We start from the raw sequence: 20263 nt of genomic DNA, 5'->3' as shown, positions 1-20263 counted from the left end.
CACACCACATCAGCTAGACTCCGCCCACACCACATCAGCTAGACTCCGCCCCCACCTCCTCAGCTAGACTCCGCCCACCTCCTGGGCTAGACTCCGCCCACACCACCTCACATAGACTCCAACCCCTCAGCTAGACTCCGCCCCCTCAGTAGACCCCGCCCACACCGCCTCACATAGACTCCGCCCCCTCAGCTAGCCTATCTCGCCTTTCTAACTATCATCTACCTACCTATCTCATTTATCTATCATCTATCATTCTATCTATTACCTATCAATTCACCTTGTTTGTCCATCTATCTGTCCATCCATCCATCCATCCATCCATTCATCCATTTATCCATTATATCTACCTATCTACCTACCTACCTATCTCATTTATCTATCATCTATCATTCTATCTATTACCTATCAATTCACCTTGTTTGTCCATCTATCTGTCCATCCATCCATCCATCCATCCATTCATCCATTTATCCATTATATCTACCTATCTATCTACCTACCGACCTATCTCATTTATCTATCATCTATCATTCTATCTATTACCTATCAATTCACCTTGTTTGTCCATCTATCTGTCCATCCATCCATCCATCCATCCATTCATCCATTTATCCATTATATCTACCTATCTATCTACCTACCGACCTATCTCATTTATCTATCATCTATCAGTCTATCTACCTATCAATTCATACTATCTATTTGTCCATCCAGCCAGCCATTCATTCATTTATCCATTGTATCTATCTGTGTATCTACTATCTAGCTAGCTAGCTATACTACCTATCTATGTATCAGTCTATATCTATCTATCTATCTATCTATCTATCTATGTATCAGTCTATATCATCTATCTATCTATCTATCTATCTATCTATCTATCTATGTATCAGTCTATATCATCTATCTATCTATGTATCAGTCTATATCATCTATCTATCATCTATCTATCTATCATCTATCTATCTATCTATCTATCTATCTATCTATCTATCTATACTATCTAACTACGTAACAGTCTATCTATCTGTCGTCTATTTATCAGTCTATCTGGCTGTCTAGCTATTTATCATCCATCCAATTTATACATCCATCCACTCATTCATCCATTTCAACATTGTATCTGTCTATATACCTGCCATCATCTATCTATCTATCTATCTATCTATCTACCTATCTATCTACCTACCTACCTATCTCATTTATCTATCATCTATCAGTCTATCTACCTATCAATTCATCCTATTTGTCCATCCAGCCAGCCATTCATTCATTTATCCATTGTATCTATCTGTGTATCTACTATCTAGCTAGCTAGCTATACTACCTATCTATGTATCAGTCTATATCATCTATCTACCTATCTATCATCTATCTATCTATCTATCTATCTATATCTATCATCTATCTATCTATCTATCTATCTATCTATCTATCTATCTATCATCTATCTATCTATCTATCTATCTATCTATCTATCTATCTATCTATCTATCTATCTATCTATCATCTATCTATCTATCATTTATCTATCTATCTATCTATCTATCTATACTATCTAACTACGTAACAGTCTATCTATCTGTCGTCTATTTATCAGTCTATCTGGCTGTCTAGCTATTTATCATCCATCCAATTTATACATCCATCCACTCATTCATCCATTTCAACATTGTATCTGTCTATATACCTGCCATCATCTATCTATCTATCTATCTATCCATCCATCTACCTATTATCTATCCATTCCATTATCTAACTCTAGGTATGTATCCATCCATACATCTACCTCCGTATCGACATAAGCCTATCCTCTATGTGTTACATATCTGCACCCATTTTGAATCTTTACATTAACACATCATACGGGTGACACGGACACTTATAGGCGACATCACAACGCAGAACGATGTCTCCGTGATCCAGGACAGGGCCAGATGAATTCCCTCCATCCCACACACACAGACCAAGGACGGTGGACGCAGAGCGGGCGTCGAGGCTAAAAAGCCCTCCTCCCCCATCGCAGGAGCCGACAGGAAGGCAGTTGCAGCAATGCCTCGCGGACGGCCGTAAAGACAAATGTGCAAACACAAAATAGACCCATAATCCTGTCTGTTTAAATGAAATCCGGCCAGCTCCCTAGGGCTCCCCGGCCTCTGAAACTCTCGGGGCGCGCCAGGCACCCACCTGTGCCTGCAGACCCGGGGAGGGGGGGTGGGGGACGGACGGGGACCCAGCCCGCCACAGGGCGAGGCGACACCCCAGACAGGAAGGCCTCCCCCATCAGTACTCCATTGACACTTCAGAAAATACAGAATATTGGAAACTTCCGGAGCAAATACTCTCAAGGTTTTATTATAATTATCACAAGGGGCCCGGTGCACGAAATTCGTGCACAGAGGTGGGGGGGGTCCCCTGAGCCCAGCCTGCACCCTCTCCAATCCGGGAGCCCTTGGGGGATGTCCGACTGCTGGTTTAGGCCCGATCCCAGCCTAAGCCGGCGGTCGGACATCCCTCTCACAATCCGGGACCACGGGCTCTTAACTGCTCACCTGCCTGCCTGCCGGCCTGATCGCCCCTAACTGCCCTCCCCTGCCAGCCTGATCGCCCCTAACTGCCCTCCCCTGCCGGCCTGATCGCCCCTAACCCCCTCTGCCTGCTGGCCTGGTCACCCCCAACTGTCCCCCCTGCCAGCCTGGTCACCCCCCAACCCCCCGCCGGCCTGGTCGCCCCACACAGCCTGCTGGTCATTACGGTTACGGTGCCGGCGTCCCAGACAATTTGCATATTCCTCTATTATTAGCATAGATGATTATTTGCATAATGAGTTCACTTCATTGGACGGATGGGGTGGTCATCATAACCTGGACGCTCAGTGTATGTGTGTGTGTGTGTGTGTGTGTGTGTGTGTGTGTGTATAATATATGTATATAGGGTGTCCCACAATTCACGCAAGAAGTCATTTTGATAGAAAACACAGGTTTATCATGAAAAATTGTAAATGTTTTATTGATTCAGAAAGGACACAGTCTAGGGTTTATGGATGGAACAGCACATCGGGTCCACGGCCTCCCCGGCTCTGCTGGCACAGACGCAAAGCCGCGGTCTCCATTGGTCTTCCTGGTCCCTGCTCCTGGGCCATCATTGGTCCTTGGTGATGCTGATCGAATCGAAGGGATTGACATCCAAGGGCAACAGATATGAGAATCTGATTCAATAAACCGAGTCAAATCGGGCTTTTACGTTTTGTTGTTGTTGTTGTGAATGCTCACGCAAAACTCAAATCTTGCGTGAATTTTGGGACACCATATAGATATAGATATAGATATAGATATAGATATAGATATAGATATAGATATAGATATAGATATAGATATAGATGATATATAGATATAGATATAGACATAGACATAGACATATAGAGATAGAGATAGAGATAGAGATAGAGATAGAGATAGATAGATATAGATATATAGATATAGATATAGATGATATAGATATAGATATAGATATAGATGATATAGATATAGATATAGATATAGATATAGATATAGATATAGATATAGATATAGATATAGATATAGATATAGATGATAGATATAGATGATATAGATATAGTTATAGATGATATATAGATAGAGATAGAGATAGAGATAGAGATAGAGATAGACAGATAGAGATAGATATAGAGATATAGATATATAGATATATAGATATAGATATAGATGTAGATGTAGATATAGATGATAGATATAGATATAGATATAGATATAGATATAGATATAGATGATATAGAGATAGAGATAGAGATAGAGATAGAGATAGAGATAGAGATAGAGATAGAGATAGAGATAGATAGAGATATAGCTTAGCAGCCCGGCCGGCGTGGTTCAGTGGTTGAGCGTCGACCTATGAACCAGTGGATATAGATATAGATATAGATATAGATATAGATATAGATATAGATATAGATATAGATATAGATATAGATATAGATATAGATATAGATGATATATAGATAGAGATAGAGATAGAGATAGAGATAGATGATATAGATATAGATGATATAGATATAGATGATATAGATATAGTGATGACGTAGCAACGAGAATAATGTTATGGTCGGGGGTCCCCAGCACGAGGAGCTGTATTCAAGGGCCGCGGCCTTAGGAAGGTTGAGAACCGCTGTGTTGAGGGCTCTCGCCACAATGACATCCCATAAAAACTGACACCTGGGATGACTGACATCACAATTCAGGGCCCAGGCACCCGTCAGGCGGTATGAACCCGCACGGACCCCCCGGATCCCCAACATCAACAGGCGGACCCCAGAGGGTCCGATCCTGTCACCCCACGCCGGCCCCCGGAGGCTGCGACAGGTCGCTATCGGCATAACGTCATTTCATTTTATTTTATTGATTTCAGAGAGGAAGGGAGAGGGAGAGAGAATCATGGACCGGCCGCCTCCCGCACGCCCCCGCCTGGGGGTGGAGCCCGCAACCCGGGCCTGTGCCCCTGACCGGGAATCGAACCCTGGCCTCCTGGTTCATCGGTCGACGTTCAAACACGGAGCCACGCCGGCCGGGCTACATAACATAATCCTCTATAATAAAAGCCTAATATGCTAAGTGTCTGGTTGTCCGGTCGGCTGCTCAACCAATCAAAGCATCCTATGCTAATGATATGCTAAGACGGCTCAACCGCCTGCTATGACGTGCACTGACCACCAGGGGGCAGACGCTTTGACCAGTAGGTGAGCTTGCTGCTGGGGTCCGGCCGATCGGGACTGAGCGAGACGGGTCGGACCCGCCCTGGAGCCCTCCCGGAGCCTGAGTTCGACCGGCGATTCCCCGGGGCCCACCTTCCATGCATGGGCCGAGTTTACGGGCTGATGATCAATGTTTGGTTGAGTAAAACCATCCACCGAGAGAAATTCCCCTCCGATATGCCCATGCAAGGCCCTGAAAAGACCCGGGTGGGGAGTGCAGGCTGGGGCAGCCACTGCGGGAGACGGTGTGGAGGTTCCTCAAAAAATTAAACAGGGAACTGCCATGTGACCCAGCGATGCCATTTCTAGGCATCTATCCTAAGAAACCCAAAGCACCCATCAGAAAGGATATATGCACCCTGATGTTCATAGCAGCACCAATGACAATCGCTACGATCTGGAAACAGCACAAGTGCCCATCAGCAGATGAGTGGATAAAAAAAACTGTGGTTCATCTACACCGTGGAATAGTATGCAGCCCTGAAAAAGGAAGAACTCTTGCCATTTGCAACAGCACGGAGGGACCTGGGGAGCATGATGCTGATAGAGCATCGGCCTGTGGACGGAAGGGTCCCAGGTTCGATTCCTGGTCCAGGCCACGTGCCCGGGTTGCAGGCTGGATCCCCAGTGTGGGTCGTGCAGGAGGCAGCTGAGCAATGATTCTCTCTCATCATGGATGTTCTCTCTCTCTCTCACCCTTTCTTTCTTAAATCAGTAAGAAGTATTTTTTAAAAAATGGATCTCCCGTTTGACCCAGTGATCCCACGTCCAAGAATATATCCTAAGAAACCCCGAAACAGCCATTAGAAAGAATGCATGCACCCCTATGCTCATAGCAGCACCATTGACAATCGCTAAGATCTGGAAACAGCCCAAGTGCCCGTTAGCAGACGAGTCAATTAAAAAAACTGTGGTTTATAGACGTTGTGGAATACTATGCAGCCCTGAAAAAGGAAGAACTAGTACCATTCGCAACAGCACGAAGGGACCTAGGGAGCATGATGCTGAGTGATATAAGCCAGTCAGAGAAACATAAATATCACAGGATCTCACTCCTACGTGGAAGCTAATGAACCCAATAAACTGATGAACAAAAATAGAGCCAGAGGAAAAATTAAAAAAGGAACTCCGGCCCTGGCTGGTCTGGCTCAGTGGATACAGCATCGGCCTGTGGACTGAAGGGTCCTGGGTTCGATTCCTGGTCCAGGGCATGTGCCCGAGTTGCAGGCTGGATCCCCAGTGTGGGGCGTGCAGGAGGCAGCTGATCAATGATTCTCTCTCATCATTTATTGCTCTATCTCTGTCTCTCTCGCCCTTCCTCTCTGAAATTAGTAAGAAATATTTTTTAAAAAATGGAACTCCCATTTGACCCAATGATCCCACTTCTAGGAATCTATCCTAAGAAACCCCGAAACAGCCATTAGAAAGAATGCATGCACCCCAATGTCCATAGCAGCACCATGGACAAGCACTAAGATCTGGAAACAGCCCAAGTGCCCATTAGCAGACGAGTCAATTAAAAAAACTGTGGTTCATCGACACCATGGAATACTATGCAGCCCTGAAAAAGGAAGAACTCTTACTATTTGCAACAGCACGGAGGGACCTGGGGAGCATGGTGCTGATAGAGCATCGGCCTGTGGACTGAAGGGTCCCGGGTTCGATTCCTGGTCCAGGCCACGTGCCCGGGTTGCAGGCAGGATCCCCAGTAGGGGGCGTGCAGGAGGCAGCTGATCAATGATTCTCTCTCATCATTGATGTTCTCTCTCTCTCGCCCTTTCTTTCTTAAATCAGTAAGAAGTATTTTTTAAAAAATGGATCTCCCGTTTGACCCAGTGATCCCACGTCCAAGAATATATCCTAAGAAACCCCGAAACAGCCATTAGAAAGAATGCATGCACCCCTATGCTCATAGCAGCACCATTGACAATCGCTAAGATCTGGAAACAGCCCAAGTGCCCGTTAGCAGACGAGTCAATTAAAAAAACTGTGGTTTATAGACGTCGTGGAATACTATGCAGCCCTGAAAAAGGAAGAACTCGTACCATTCGCAACAGCACGGAGGGACCTAGGGAGCATGATGCTGAGTGATATAAGCCAGTCAGAGAAACATAAATATCACAGGATCTCACTCCTACATGGAAGCTAATGAATCCAATAAACTGATGAACAAAAATAGAGCCAGAGGAAAAATTAAAAAAGGAACTCCGGCCCTGGCTGGTCTGGCTCAGTGGATACAGCATCGGCCTGTGGACTGAAGGGTCCCGGGTTCGATTCCTGGTCCAGGGCATGTGCCCGAGTTGCAGGCTGGATCCCCAGTGTGGGGCGTGCAGGAGGCAGCTGATCAATGATTCTCTCTCATCATTTATTGCTCTATCTCTGTCTCTCTCGCCCTTCCTCTCTGAAATTAGTAAGAAATATTTTTTAAAAAATGGAACTCCCATTTGACCCAATGATCCCACTTCTAGGAATCTATCCTAAGAAACCCCGAAACAGCCATTAGAAAGAATGCATGCACCCCAATGTCCATAGCAGCACCATGGACAAGCACTAAGATCTGGAAACAGCCCAAGTGCCCATTAGCAGACGAGTCAATTAAAAAAACTGTGGTTCATCGACACCATGGAATACTATGCAGCCCTGAAAAAGGAAGAACTCTTACTATTTGCAACAGCACGGAGGGACCTGGGGAGCATGGTGCTGATAGAGCATCGGCCTGTGGACTGAAGGGTCCCAGGTTCGATTCCTGGTCCAGGCCACGTGCCCGGGTTGCAGGCAGGATCCCCAGTGTGGGGCGTGCAGGAGGCAGCTGAGCAATGATTCTCTCTCATCATGGATGTTCTCTCTCTCTCACCCTTTCTCTCTTAAATCAGTAAGAAATATTTTTTTAAAAATGGAACTCCCATTTGACCCAGTGATCCCACGTCTAGGAATCTATCCTAAGAAACCCCGAAACAGCCATCAGAAAGAATGCATGCACCCCAATGTCCATAGCAGCACCATGGACAAGCACTAAGATCTGGAAACAGCCCAAGTGCCCATCAGCAGACGAGTCGATTAAAAAAACTGTGGTCCATCTACACCGTGGAATAGTATGCAGCCCTGAAAAAGGAAGAACTCTTACTATTTGCAACAGCACGGAGGGACCTGGGGAGCATGGTGCTGACAGAGCATCGGCCTGTGGACTGAAGGGTCCCGGGTTCGATTCCTGGTCCAGGCCACGTGCCCGGGTTGCAGGCAGGATCCCCAGTAGGGGGCGTGCAGGAGGCAGCTGATCAATGATTCTCTCTCATCATTGATGTTCTCTCTCTCTCACCCTTCCTCTCTTAAATCAATAAGAAATACTTTTTTAAAAAATGGAACTCCCATTTGACCCAGTGATCCCACGTCTAAGAATATATCCTAAGAAACCCCGAAAAGCCATTAGAAAGAATGCATGCACCCCTATGCTCATAGCAGTGCCATTGACAATCGCTAAGATCTGGAAACAACCCAAGTGCCCATCAGCAGTCGAGTGGATAAAAAAAACACAAACGGTGGTCCATCGACACCGTGGAATACTACGCAGCCCTGAAAAAGGAAGAACTCTAGCCATTTGCAACAGCACGGAGGGACCTGGGGAGCATGATGCTGAGGGAAATAAGCCAATCGGAGAAAGATAAATATCCCATAATCTCACTCCTACGTGGAATCTAATGAGCCAAATAAACTGATGAACAAAATAGACCCAGAGTCATAGAAGCATGGACAAACTGTTGAACCTCAGAGGGAAGGCAGGGGAGGGAGGGAGGGTGGGAAGAGATCAACCAATGAACGTGTAGCCACAGATGCATCAACCATGGACATAGGTAGACAATGGGGGGCGGGGAGGGGGTGAGGGTCTGGGATGGGGTGCGGGAGGGGCTGGGAGAGGTTAATGGGGGGGAAAGGAGGACCTATGTAACGATTTCAACAATAAACAGAGTCCTAGCTGGTGTGGCTCAGTGGCTAGAGCGTCGGCCTGCGGACTGAAGGGTCCCGGGTTCGATTCCCGGTCAAGGGCACAGGCCCGGGTTGCGGGCTCGATCCCCAGTGGGGGGCGTGCTGGAGGCGGCCGGTCCGTGATCCTCTCTCATCATGGATGTTAATCTCTCTCTCCCTCTCCCTTCCTCTCTGAAATCAATAAAGATATATTTTTAAAAAACACACAATAAACATAAAAAGTAATAAAAACCAAGGAAAACAAATCAGCCACAACAAGAAAAAGCCCCTAAAAGGCCAACTTCTGGGGGGGGGGGCCAGTTTTTTGTTGTTGGTTTATTTTTTCCTGTTCATTTGTGGGACTCGACCCCGACCCCAAAACCGCCCCCCCAAAAAAGGAGGCGGGGCTTGCTGACCTGCCAATCACTCAGCAGAGAACAGTGGTGGCTTTGAAAGGCCTCAGGGAGGTTGTTTCGAGAAAAAGAAATAAAAATAAAAATGACAAGCCTGGAATATTCCGGGGGGAAGGCTGTACCAGTGGATCCGAAACCGGTAGCTGACCTTTAAGACAACGATATCTGTGGTTTTTTAAAAATATATTTTTATTGATTGCAGCGAGGAAGGGAGAGAGGGAAAGATCGATGATGAGAGAGAATCACGGACCGGCTGCCTCCTGCACGCCCCACGCTGGGGATGGAGCCCGCAACCCGGGCATGTGCCCTTGACCGGGAATCGAACCCGGGACCTCCTGGTTCCCAGGTCAACGCTCAACCCCTGAGCCATGTTTTTGCTACATAGCAGGCATCTTCTATGCAGTTTTTTTTAAAATATATTTTTTTATTGGGGATGTATGTACTACTATTTGTAATACTTTAAACAATAACATAAAATGTAAAATATATATTTTTTATTATTAATTTCAGAGAGGAAAGGAGAGGGAGAGAGAAGCATCGATGATGAGAGAGAATCACGGATCGGCCGCCGCCTGCAGGCCCCGTACTGGTTGGGGACGGAGCCTGCAACCCGGGCAGGTGCCCTTGACCGGGAATCGAACCCAGGACCTGCTAGTTCATAAGTTGACGCTCAACCACGGAGCCACGGCGGCCGGGTCAGACCCCAGTTACTTCTGCTACGGAGAAGGCCTCGTCTGTCTTAGAATTCTTTCACATCATCAAGTCAGGAGATAAAGTCTCCCTTCTGCAAGATGCAGTGTCCAGAAGGAAAAAATGAAATGAAATGAAATGAAATGAAATAAATAAAATAAAATAAAACAAAATAAAATAAAATAATAAAATAAAATAAAATAAATAAAATTAAATTTAAAAAAATAAAATAAAATAATAAAATAAAATAAAATAAAATAATAAAATTAAATTAAATTAAATGGAGCAATGGATTTCAACTAAATCTTGACCATATTCCCCCAGTCCCCCAAAAGGTCGAACGACCCTTTCACAGGGGTCGCCTGAGACCGTCGGAAAACACATCTATAGTCACATATTGTTTTTGTGATTGATCGCTGTGCTTTCATGATGTTCGATGTGTCACCATGAAAATCCATCCTGCAGATCAGATATTTCCATGACGATTCGTAACAGCAGCCACATGACGGCGATGACGCAGCCACGAGAATAATGTTATGGTCGGGGGTCCCCACAGCATGGGGAGCTGCATTCAAGGGTCGCGGCCTCAGGAAGGTTGAGAACCACTGATCTATGGGAACGTTCTTTTTTTTTCTTTCTATTTTTAAATATATTTTTATTGATGTCAGAGAGGAAGGGAGAGGGAGAGAGAAACATCGATGATGAGAGAGAATCATGGACCGGCCGCCCCCTGCAGGCCCTACGCTGGGGATCGAGCCCTGACCGGGAATCGAACCCGTGACCTCCTGGTTCCTAGGTGGACGCTCAAACCCTGAGCCACGTCGGCCGGGCTATAGGAAGCATTCTTAAAGAGGGAGACCCATGCATAGAATAGAAAGCATAATAATAATAATAATAATACATCTTCGGATCCCACTTCTGACACCAAAATAATAATAATAACAATAATAACAATAACAATAATACATCATCCTGCACATTCCAGAAAGTACCCACAAGTTACTACAAAGAAAACGAAGTTTTTCAAAGGCCACGTTCAGACAGTTGAAACCAGACAAAACCTAGGCTGATCATTCATCTACATTCCAGACAAATAAACCCAACAAACCATCAAAAAAAGGCTGAAATCTATTCCCTTGTAAATTGAATTATCAGGGAGGACCCTCGCTCACTGATCAGATAGCGTTTCTGTCCTTAGATTTGGGTAACCGTTAGCGGGCGGCCGGTGGCAGGGCCCGATGGATATGGACCATGGCTTTCTTTAGCGGAAAAAGAAAATTAAAAAGAAGAACAATGTTTCCCTCCCAAGAAAACGCTGTCTGGAAAGGGGGCCGCCCGCCCAGCCCTGATTTTAGGATGAAAAACCCATCATCGTGAACTGCCTTGCTCACAATCACCGGATTTTCCAAAAAAAAAAGTTTAAAAAGGATAATAATAAATTTCTCGCTTGAACTCAGTGATGCGAAACGGCAGAAATTATTTCCCGTTCTCTTCCATTGGCCTCGAGTTCCGTCTTACGTCTCAAGATGTACGGACGTGCAACCGTTACACGTATACCTGTATGCTGGTGGGGAAAAGGAGACATTTTTTGGGGGGGGGCATATCCACATTCATACGTATGTGTGTGTCTTATCTACACTAATAAAAGAGAAACGTGGAAATTGGTGTCACTCCGCTACGCCCACCAGCCAATCAGGATGAGTATGCAAATGAACCCGACAAAGATGGCGGTTAATTTGCATACCCGGGTGTGGAGCGAAGAAGAGGCTTGGCTTCTCTGCTGCGGCCGGACCAAGGGCCTGGGTCCCAGGTGCCAGAGGAAAACCGGTGCCGGCAGCCAGAGGAAGGAAGTCCTCTTGCGTGAATCTTCATGCAACGGGCTTCTAGTCTATACTAATAAAAGGGTAATATGCTAATTAGGCCAGGAGACCGGCCGGGGGAGGGCAGTTGGGGGGCGAGCAGGCCGGCAGGCAGAATGGTTAGGGGCGATCGGGCGGGCAGGCGGGCAGGTGAGCGGTTAGGAGCCAGCGGTGCCGGATTGCGAGAGGGATGTCCGACTGCCGGTTTAGGCCCCGATCCCTGGGGGACATCCCTCCAAAGGGTCCCAGATTGGAGAGGGGTGCAGGCTGGGCTGAGGGACACCCCGGTCACCCGCTGTGCACGAATTTCATGCACCGGGCCCCTAGCGTGTGTGTGTGTGTGTGTGTGTGTGTGTGTGTGTGTGTGTATGGCATGCATGCACACACACACACACATAAATATGTCACCTACGTTTCCTTAGGTAACAGAATACTGATCTTGGAATCTGAAAAAATATAGATACACAGTGGGGCCTTGACTTACGAGCTTAATTCGTTCCGAGACCGAGCTCGTTAAGGAGTTCGTCAACTCAAATTACTCTTATCAACTCAATGCAAAAAAATCGGCGGAGACACAGCTGGTATCTCAAAAAACTCGTTAGCCGGGACACTCGTAAGTCAAGGCCCCACTGTATATTATTTGCAATGAATGGCTTCGGTGCAACTCTTATTTGGGGGACCAATTTTAAAAATGCAGATTTTTTTTTCCTGATTTCTCTTTTTTCCCTAGGAAGAAGGCATGGCTTGCAACCTTGGGCAGAGCGCGTGCGCGCGCCCCCTCCCCCAGCCCCCTCCCGCCAACCTTCTTCTTCTCCATCCACAGGGAGAAATGGACCAGGACCCGTCCACACCATCCCATCGCTGGCCACCGCCTCCCACAGCCCAGGGCAGGCAGGGGGAATCGTTCTCCATCACTCCCCGCCCCCACCCCCGCCCCCAGCCTGTGCGCACCCAGAAAAGGCAATGTGCTGGCAAGTGGGTCCCCGTCCCCCCACCCCACCCCACCCCTAACGCCTTAAGCTCGCGCGCTCCCACCCAAACTGCACAGCCCGCTCCCTCCTCGGGATAACCGGGTCTCCCCAAACTTTTATTTTTTCTTTCCTTTCCTCTCTCTTCCCTCCCCCCTCCTCCCCCATCTGCATCCGCTCCAATCAGGGTAAGTGCAGGCTCCCCAGAAGGAAGCGGGCTGGCGCCTCCCCTCCAAACCTCCCCACATTTAGAAAACAGGTCCCCGCGAGGCGCGTGGGATGGTGGATCCCTTTCCAAACGCATAAGCTAGGAGCCCAGGACACCCGTCCCCCCAACTGACCAAACAGAAAAGAAAAAGCCAAAAAAAAAAAAAAACCATGAAGAATCCACATCACCACCTGCTGGTTTCTGTTCGCAAGAGCAACCCCCGGTTCCACCGCGCCCCCCTCCCCCACGCAGCAACCCTCACCCCCCCGCCCCCCAGCTGAAGTTGGGTGCAAAGCACAGGTGGAGAAGGAGGGGGGGTGCCATCCGCGCGCGGCACCCCCAGACCCGGCCCAGCTACCGGGTCCCGGTCCAGACGCGCGCGCGCGCACGCGCATCCCTCGCCGGCGCGCGCGCGCGCGCGCTCGGCCAACCCAGGGCGCCCGGCGGGGGCCACCCCAGCGGCGAACCCCGGAGCCCCCCGCCCCTACCCCCCACCCCCGGCTACTGCCCGCACCCCCTCCCCCTGCGGGTCCCGAAATAGCCGCCTAGTGGCTCCGAAGAAGAAGGGGAGGCCCGCACCTGCGAGCCCGCGGAGAGGAAAGGGCCAGAGACAAGGAAAGCCGCAGCCAAAAAAAATACAAATAAAAAAATGCCACCGGGAAGGCGCTGGGGACGCCCCGACCCCCCCGACTCCAACCCCGGAGGTCCTTCGGGGCTCCTCGCCCCCCTGCAAGCGGGACATCTGTTCCCACGGTGGCCCGGGCCAGGCCCCGGGGCTGCGGGGGCTGCAGGCACCCCTACCCGCCCCCCCCCCAGGCCGCCCCCGCCGCTCCGGGAAGAAAGGGCGCTGTGTCTGGCGGCGAGCAGGCGCCGGGCCCAGAGCTGCGCGCTTCGCAGGGCCCCGAGCCGGGGGCGCAAACCGCGGGCGCCGGCTCGAGCTGCGCCCCCCCCCGCCCCCCATCCCGGCGCAGGGAACGCAGCTTACCGTCCCCGGCGGGGCGAGCAGGAGCTGGGGCCGGTGGGGGGCGAGCGCGCAGCCGACGGGGGCGTCCTGGAGACGGGGAAGCGAGCGAGTGCGCCCGGGGAGGCGGGCGGGCGGCTGGCGGCCTGGAGCGCGCGGGGGGAGGGGACCGCCCCGGGGTGGGGGCGCGGGCGGGATTTCGGCCCCTCCCCCCGGCCTCCTCCGGCCCCTGGACCCCCGCATCCTCCCGCAGCCCGGCGGCGCCTCCCAGCCGCACCCCCACCCCCAACGGCCCGGCGTCTCCGCGGGTCGGGCCGCGCGCGCGTGCGGGCGCAGACCCGGGGCGCCTGGGCCGCGGCCTGGGCGCGAGGGTGGAACGCGAGTTCACTTGCTTTTTTTTTTTTTTTTTTTTTTTTTTGCTTTTTTTTTTTTTTTTTTTAACGTCTCCCAGGCCCTCGCCCCCTCCCCCCCTCCCCCTCTCTGCTCCTGGTCCGCAGGCTGCGGGCTGGTGGGAGCTCAGCTCTCAGTTTTTTGCGCTGGAGAGGGAGGGGGCGAGCCGAGCGGCGTGGAGAGGTGGGGGGGGGGGGGGGGGGGGGGAGGCGGTGATTAGAAGCGCGGGACAGCGCAGAGCTTTGGGATGCGGGTTTTTGGTGCCTTGGCCCAGACCAGAAAGGGGGGGGTCTGCACCCTGGAACCCACTCCCCAGCCCCCAGCCCCTCGCCGAGGGATGGAGACCGGCCGGCCGTGCGCGCCATGGGCACTGCGCCCGGGGACCCGGGCTCTCCTGAGACCCGGGCGCCGGTCCCCGCAGGTTCCAACTTTTGTGGGCAGCTCGGCTGGCGCTGCATGTCCCTCCGAGAAAGATGCAGGCCGGACCCAAAGGTTTTCCCAGGAAGGAAGCAAACCACTCGCAACATCCCCCCGCAACCCACCCACCCATCCACCCACCTCCGCCTCCTGCCTCCTGCCTCCCCCGTCACACACACACACGCAGACACACACACACACACACACACACACACATGCACGCACGCACGGGGAAAGGCGGGGGAGCAGGTGGCCCGCTCCCCAGCTTTGCAGAAACGGCGCTCAAGCCGCCGCGATTTCGTCTGCGCCCCGGGTCCCCGGCGCGGCCCGATCGCTCCCCGGCCCAACCCCGGGCCATCCCGGGGCCAACGCGGACCAGGTCCCCATCCATCCATCCATCCATCCATCCATCCATCCATCCATCACGCGCGCTATTTCGTCCATCACACGCGCCATCATCGCCTCCCCGGCCAGCGGAGGAGAGGGAGGAGGCGGGGGAGGGGGACGGCTCCGTGCAACCCCAGCCAAGCCTGTATTCCTTCCTCCTCTCGGGTGAACCCCCCGCCCCGTGTGCCCCCCCCAACTTCCCCCCCCCCCACAAAAGCACCCCGGGAGGTGAGAGCTGCGAGCTCCCTTCGAGCCCCGGCACCAACCGAAGCCCCCACGGCAGCTCACAGTTTGCACAAGTCGCGCAGCCTCGTGCAGCGCCAGCCCCGGGTTGCAGCGAGCTGGCGGCCGGCTCCGGGCTGCCCTCCTTCACTGCAGATGTTTGTTTTTTTTTTCCTCTTTCCTTCCCCTTCTCCGCTCCCCGCCACACGGTTCTTGTTTATTTGTATGTAAGACAGCGCTGCTGTGTAGCCACCTCGCACGGGGCTCGCCTGTCCAAAGGGGCTGGTGGCAGCCAAAGGCTCCCCGGAAATCGCGGCGGTCCCTCCCGCCCCCCCCCCCCGGCCCCCGATTTCTTTTTTTTTTAAAGTCCAAACAAACCAACAAACAAACAAAAAATCAAACCTCTCTGTGTGGGGCGCTGGGGGGCTGCGAGCTTTTGCATCACACTCGCCGGGCAGGCACCTACGTAAAGGGCCATGCTGCCTCCCACACCGACGAAATGCAGGGACAGATGGGAGAGCGTGCTGTCCACGTTTTTTTTTTTCTTTTCAGAATAAAAGACCCAAAAGCAAAAAAAAATGTCTGATGGATTCAAGAGCGCAAACGTTTTGTTAAGGTCGCCGCGGGCTCACCCGCCTTCGGCTGGGCAGCGCGTACCCAAAAGGAAAAAGAAGAAAAAAAAAAAAAAAAAAGTCTCCATGTTCCCGAGGCTTAGAAAGATAAATAACCCAGAGGCGCACGTGAAAGAAAAAAAGAATTTAAAATAAAAATAAAAGAGGGGGGAGGTCCTACCTGCGCGGTGGAGGGAGAAGCTACACGGGCGAAGCGGCGTTTTTACGCATCGAGCGGTTCCTAGGAGACCTCGGCGAGGGCGCGGGAGGTGCGCGCGGGGCGGGTGCAGTCGGCGCGGGCGGGCGGGCGCCCGGGAGCTCTCCAAACCCCAGCTTTTAGATCCGCGTCTCCGAAGGAATGCGGGGACCCCCGGCGCCCCCTTTCGCAGGACCGTCGCCCATGGTCTCGGGGGCCGGGCTGGCGGGCCGGGGAAAGGGCAGGCAGAGCGAGGTCTTGGAGAGCCCAGCAGCTCGGGGCGCGCAGGCGGCGGCGGCGGCGGCGGCGACGGAGGCCGGCCCGGGAGCGAGCCAGCCGGGTCCGCGAGGAAAGGGAGCGACGCGAGCGAGTGGCCGCGGAGCCCCGGTGCTCCCCGCGCGCGATTGGCCCAAACGGAATGGAATTCAGGGCGCCGGCAGCCAATCCAGGCCCGCGGTGGGCACGACCGCTGCCGAGGCCACGGCCGCACGCGCGCCCGTGCAAAGCGCAGCCCGACCGGGTGCAGGGTGCAGGGTGCAGGGTGCAGGGTGCAGGGTGCAGGCGGCTGCAGCTCAGAGATGCCCCGGGGCGCGCGCCCGTGCAAAGCGCAGCCCGACCGGGTGCAGGGTGCAGGGTGCAGGGTGCAGGGTGCAGGGTGCAGGCGGCTGCAGCTCAGAGATGCCCCGGGGCGCGCGCCCAGGGAGGAGGGTGGGGGGCCACCTGGCCAGAGGCTCCCGGATTCCCAATGCGCCCCGCAGACACCCTGCCCGCCCAACCCCGGGGGGAGGAAGGGAGAGAGAGAGAGAGAGAAACATCAATGAGGAGAGATCGCCATGCATCCGCTGCCTCCTGCGTGCCCCCCACTGGGGATGGAGCCCGCAGCAACCCGGGCCTGTGCCCTTGACGGGGAATCGAACCCGTGACCTCCCGGGTTCAGAGGCCGGCGCTCAAACCACTGAGCCACACCGGCCGGGCTTTTGCCAAGGTCTTTTAACTCTTTCGCCACTGACCTGGGAGGGCAGCGGTGAGCTGTATGTGATTATAGATGTGTTTTCCCGACGGTCTTAGGCGACCCCTGTGAAAGGGTCGTTCGACCCCCCCCCCCAAAGGGGTCACGACCCACAGGTTGAGAACCGCTGTTGTATTGGAAAGAGTGATATATATATTAGGGGGCAGGTTGGGGGGTTGGGGGGGGGAGGGCAGGGCCAGGGCCTGGAAGCCAAGTTGGAATAAAGATTTGCAAAGGTTGAGGGCCTCTCTCAGAGGCCAGGTGATGGATGGACGCACGGACAGAGGGACGGACGGACGGAGGGACGGACGGACACCGATGCCTTCTGCGCGTTTGCTCCCTCTTCCTTTTTTAACCTTTTCATCTTTTTTAAAAGTGTTATTTCGTCTTTTAAATTGGCTTTTATTGTTAAAAGTATTACAGATGCTCCCCCTTTTAAAAAATGTATTTTATTGATTTTTTTTTTTACAGAGAGGAATGGGGGGAGGGGATAGAGAGTCGGAAACATCGATGAGAGAGAAATATCTATCGGCTGCCTCCTGCACGCCCCCGACTGGGGATGTGCCCGCAACCCAGGTACATGCCCTTGGCTGGGAATCGAACCCGGGACCCTTGAGTCTGCAGGCCGACGCTCTATCCACTGAGCCACACCGGTTAGGACTATCACCCGTTGTTTTTTTAAAATTAAATGTTTATTGTTGGAAGTATTGCATATGCCCTCTTTTCCCCCCATGACCCCATCTAACCCACCCCAGGCCTTCCTCACCCCCTTGTCTGAGTCCACGGGTGATGCATATACACATACAAGTCCTTTGGTTGATCTCTTCCCACCCACCCACCCTCCCCCGCCTTCCCCCTGAGGTTCCACAGTCTGTTTCTTGCTTCTATGTCTCTGGGTCTATTTTGTTCACTAGAATCCACGTAGGAGTGAGGTCACGGGATGCTTGTCTTTCTCCGACTGGCTCATTTCGTTCAGCGCAATGCTCTCCAGGCCCCGCCTTGCTGTCTCCAAGGGTAAGCGATCCTACCTTTTTCAGGGCTGCGTAGTATTCCATGGTGTCGATGCACCACAGCTGTCCGCCTCTCCTTACACAGTCACGGTTCCGATCGGAAAGTTATTGGCGATGTTGCAACGATGGGGCCAGTGGTTGGGAAATATCCCTCTTGACCTTTGGGGTCAGGTGCCCACCGTTTCCCACCCCAAAATCAGCTGGCGCCAGCCACCTGATGGTTATTGTCGGGGTTGGGGAGAATTCATCGGCATGACCTGGGCAAGGACTGAAGTCCCTGGTGGGTAACACGACAGAGTTGTGGTTGGGAAGGCAGCTTCTAAAACCAGATCGCATGGGTTCAAGGACCGTGGGACTGTAGGCGGGCGTTTAGAGGCGTCCTCTCTGTTGCTGCATCTGTAAGGCGGAGAAAGGAAAATTAATCATCCCAGCGGGCGTGGCTCAGTGGTCGAGGGTCACCCTATGAACCAGGAGGTTAGGGTTCGATTCCCGGTCAAGGGCACATGCCCGGGTTGCGGGCTGGATCCCCAGTAGGGGGCGTACAGGAGGCGGCCGGTCCATGATTCCCATCATGGATGTTTTTCTCTCTCTCTCTCTCTTTCTCCCCCCCCCTCCCTTCCTCACTGAAATCAATCAATCCATATATATTAGAGGCCCGGTGCATGAAATTCATGCACGTGGGGGGGGGGGTGTCCCTCAGCCCGGCCTGCACCCTCTCCCATCTGGGACCCCTTGGGGGATGTCTGGAAACCTGCAGTCGGACATCCCTCTCGCCATCCGGAACCATTGGCTCCTAACTGCTCACCTGCCTGCCTGCCTGATTGCTCCTAACCACCTCTGCCTGCCGGCCTGATTGACCCTAACTGCTCTCCCCTGCCAGCCTGATTGACCCTAACTGTCCTCCCCTGCCGGCCTGATCGCCCCTAACTGCTCTCCCCTGCCGGCCTGATCGCCCCTAACTGTCCTCCCCTGCCGGCCTGATTGTCCCTCATTGCTCTCCCCTGCCGGCCTGATCGCCCCTAACTGCTCTCCCCTGCCGGCCTGATCGCCCCTCACTGCCCTCCCCTGCCGGCCTGATCGCCCCTCATTGCCCTCCCCTGCCGGCCTGATCGCCCCCAACTGCCCTCCCCTGCCGGCCTGGTCGCCCCTCACTGCCCTCCCATGCCGGCCTGGTCGCCCCTCACTGCCCTCCCATGCCGGCCTGGTCGCCCCCAACCGCCCTCCCCTGCCGGCCTGATCGCCCCCAACCGCCCTCCCCTGCCGGCCTGATCGCCCCTCACTGCCCTCCCCTGCCGGCCTGATCGCCCCTAACTGTCCTCCCCTGCCGGCCTGATCACCCCTAACCACCTCTGCCCTGGCCCCCCGCCACCGTGGCTTTGTCCGGAAGGAGGACCGGACGACCGGAATATGTCTGGTCTATCGGCCTAATTAGCATATTACCCTTTTATCAGAATACACACACACACACACACACACACTCTGTGGCCAGATTATGATGACCACCTGACGTTTGTCGGCAAATTAGCTATAATTTTGCGCTGAAGTTGCTAGAGGGCCACGTCGTTTGCGGCCACGTTGTTTGTCACGACAGTAGAACTGATTTTTTTTTTTCTGAAGAAATGGGTAAACAACGCAATTTCACAGCCTTTGACCATGGGATATATCTTTGTAATCATATATATATTACAAAAATTAAGGCATAAAGGACAGAGATTGGGAGAGAGAAGGAAAAAATTATTTTTAATCAATTGTTGTGGATAAAGTAGGTCATTTATACATACATGAAGGCAGGGGGAAATAGCGAATGGGGCAGGGGGGGAGGGTGGAGAGTTCGAATCCCGCGGTCAAAGCTGAATGTTTGTGTGCGTGTGCGGGGAGGTGGGTTGGCTGGCGGATCGCTTTCCTGGGCTACATCGCCTCAGAGGGGGCCAGGCAAGGACATGCTCATTGCTGCCTGAATGATCTTATGGAGATTTTAAAAATAAAACGAAATACTTAAGCAGGTAGAGCAATTATTTTAAGAAAGCGTGAATGTCAAGTTCTGCGTAATCCTAATTACGTTATGCGAGGCGAGGGTCAGAAGAGAGAAAATTAAACACACCATTTCTTTCTCTCTCTTTTTTTTTTAAGCTTTTTTTTTTTCCTGATCTGTGTATTTGTTTTTTTTAAAAATATATATATATATTTTTAA

At 52.2% G+C, this 20263-nt stretch overlaps 1 protein-coding gene across 3 annotated transcripts in view; it reads right to left on the bottom strand.

Moving 5' to 3' along the window:
- The window catches only part of NLGN4X (neuroligin 4 X-linked), a 158382-nt gene extending 141916 nt beyond the window's left edge, over nucleotides 1–16466 (bottom strand). For all 3 annotated transcript variants that reach the window (XM_036311184.1, XM_036311182.1, XM_036311183.1), the window contains exon 1: nucleotides 16039–16466. The gene's annotated coding sequence lies outside the window, so the exon portion shown is untranslated. The remainder of the gene's footprint in view (nucleotides 1–16038) is intronic.
- Between the last annotated feature and the right edge of the window lie 3797 nt (nucleotides 16467–20263).

This window comes from Myotis myotis, unplaced genomic scaffold (genome assembly GCF_014108235.1).
Source record: "Myotis myotis isolate mMyoMyo1 unplaced genomic scaffold, mMyoMyo1.p scaffold_m19_p_51, whole genome shotgun sequence".
In the NCBI taxonomy this organism is placed as follows: domain Eukaryota; kingdom Metazoa; phylum Chordata; class Mammalia; order Chiroptera; family Vespertilionidae; genus Myotis; species Myotis myotis.
Note: the sequence above shows the minus strand (reverse complement) of the source record. Positions and strands in the feature narration are given on the sequence as shown.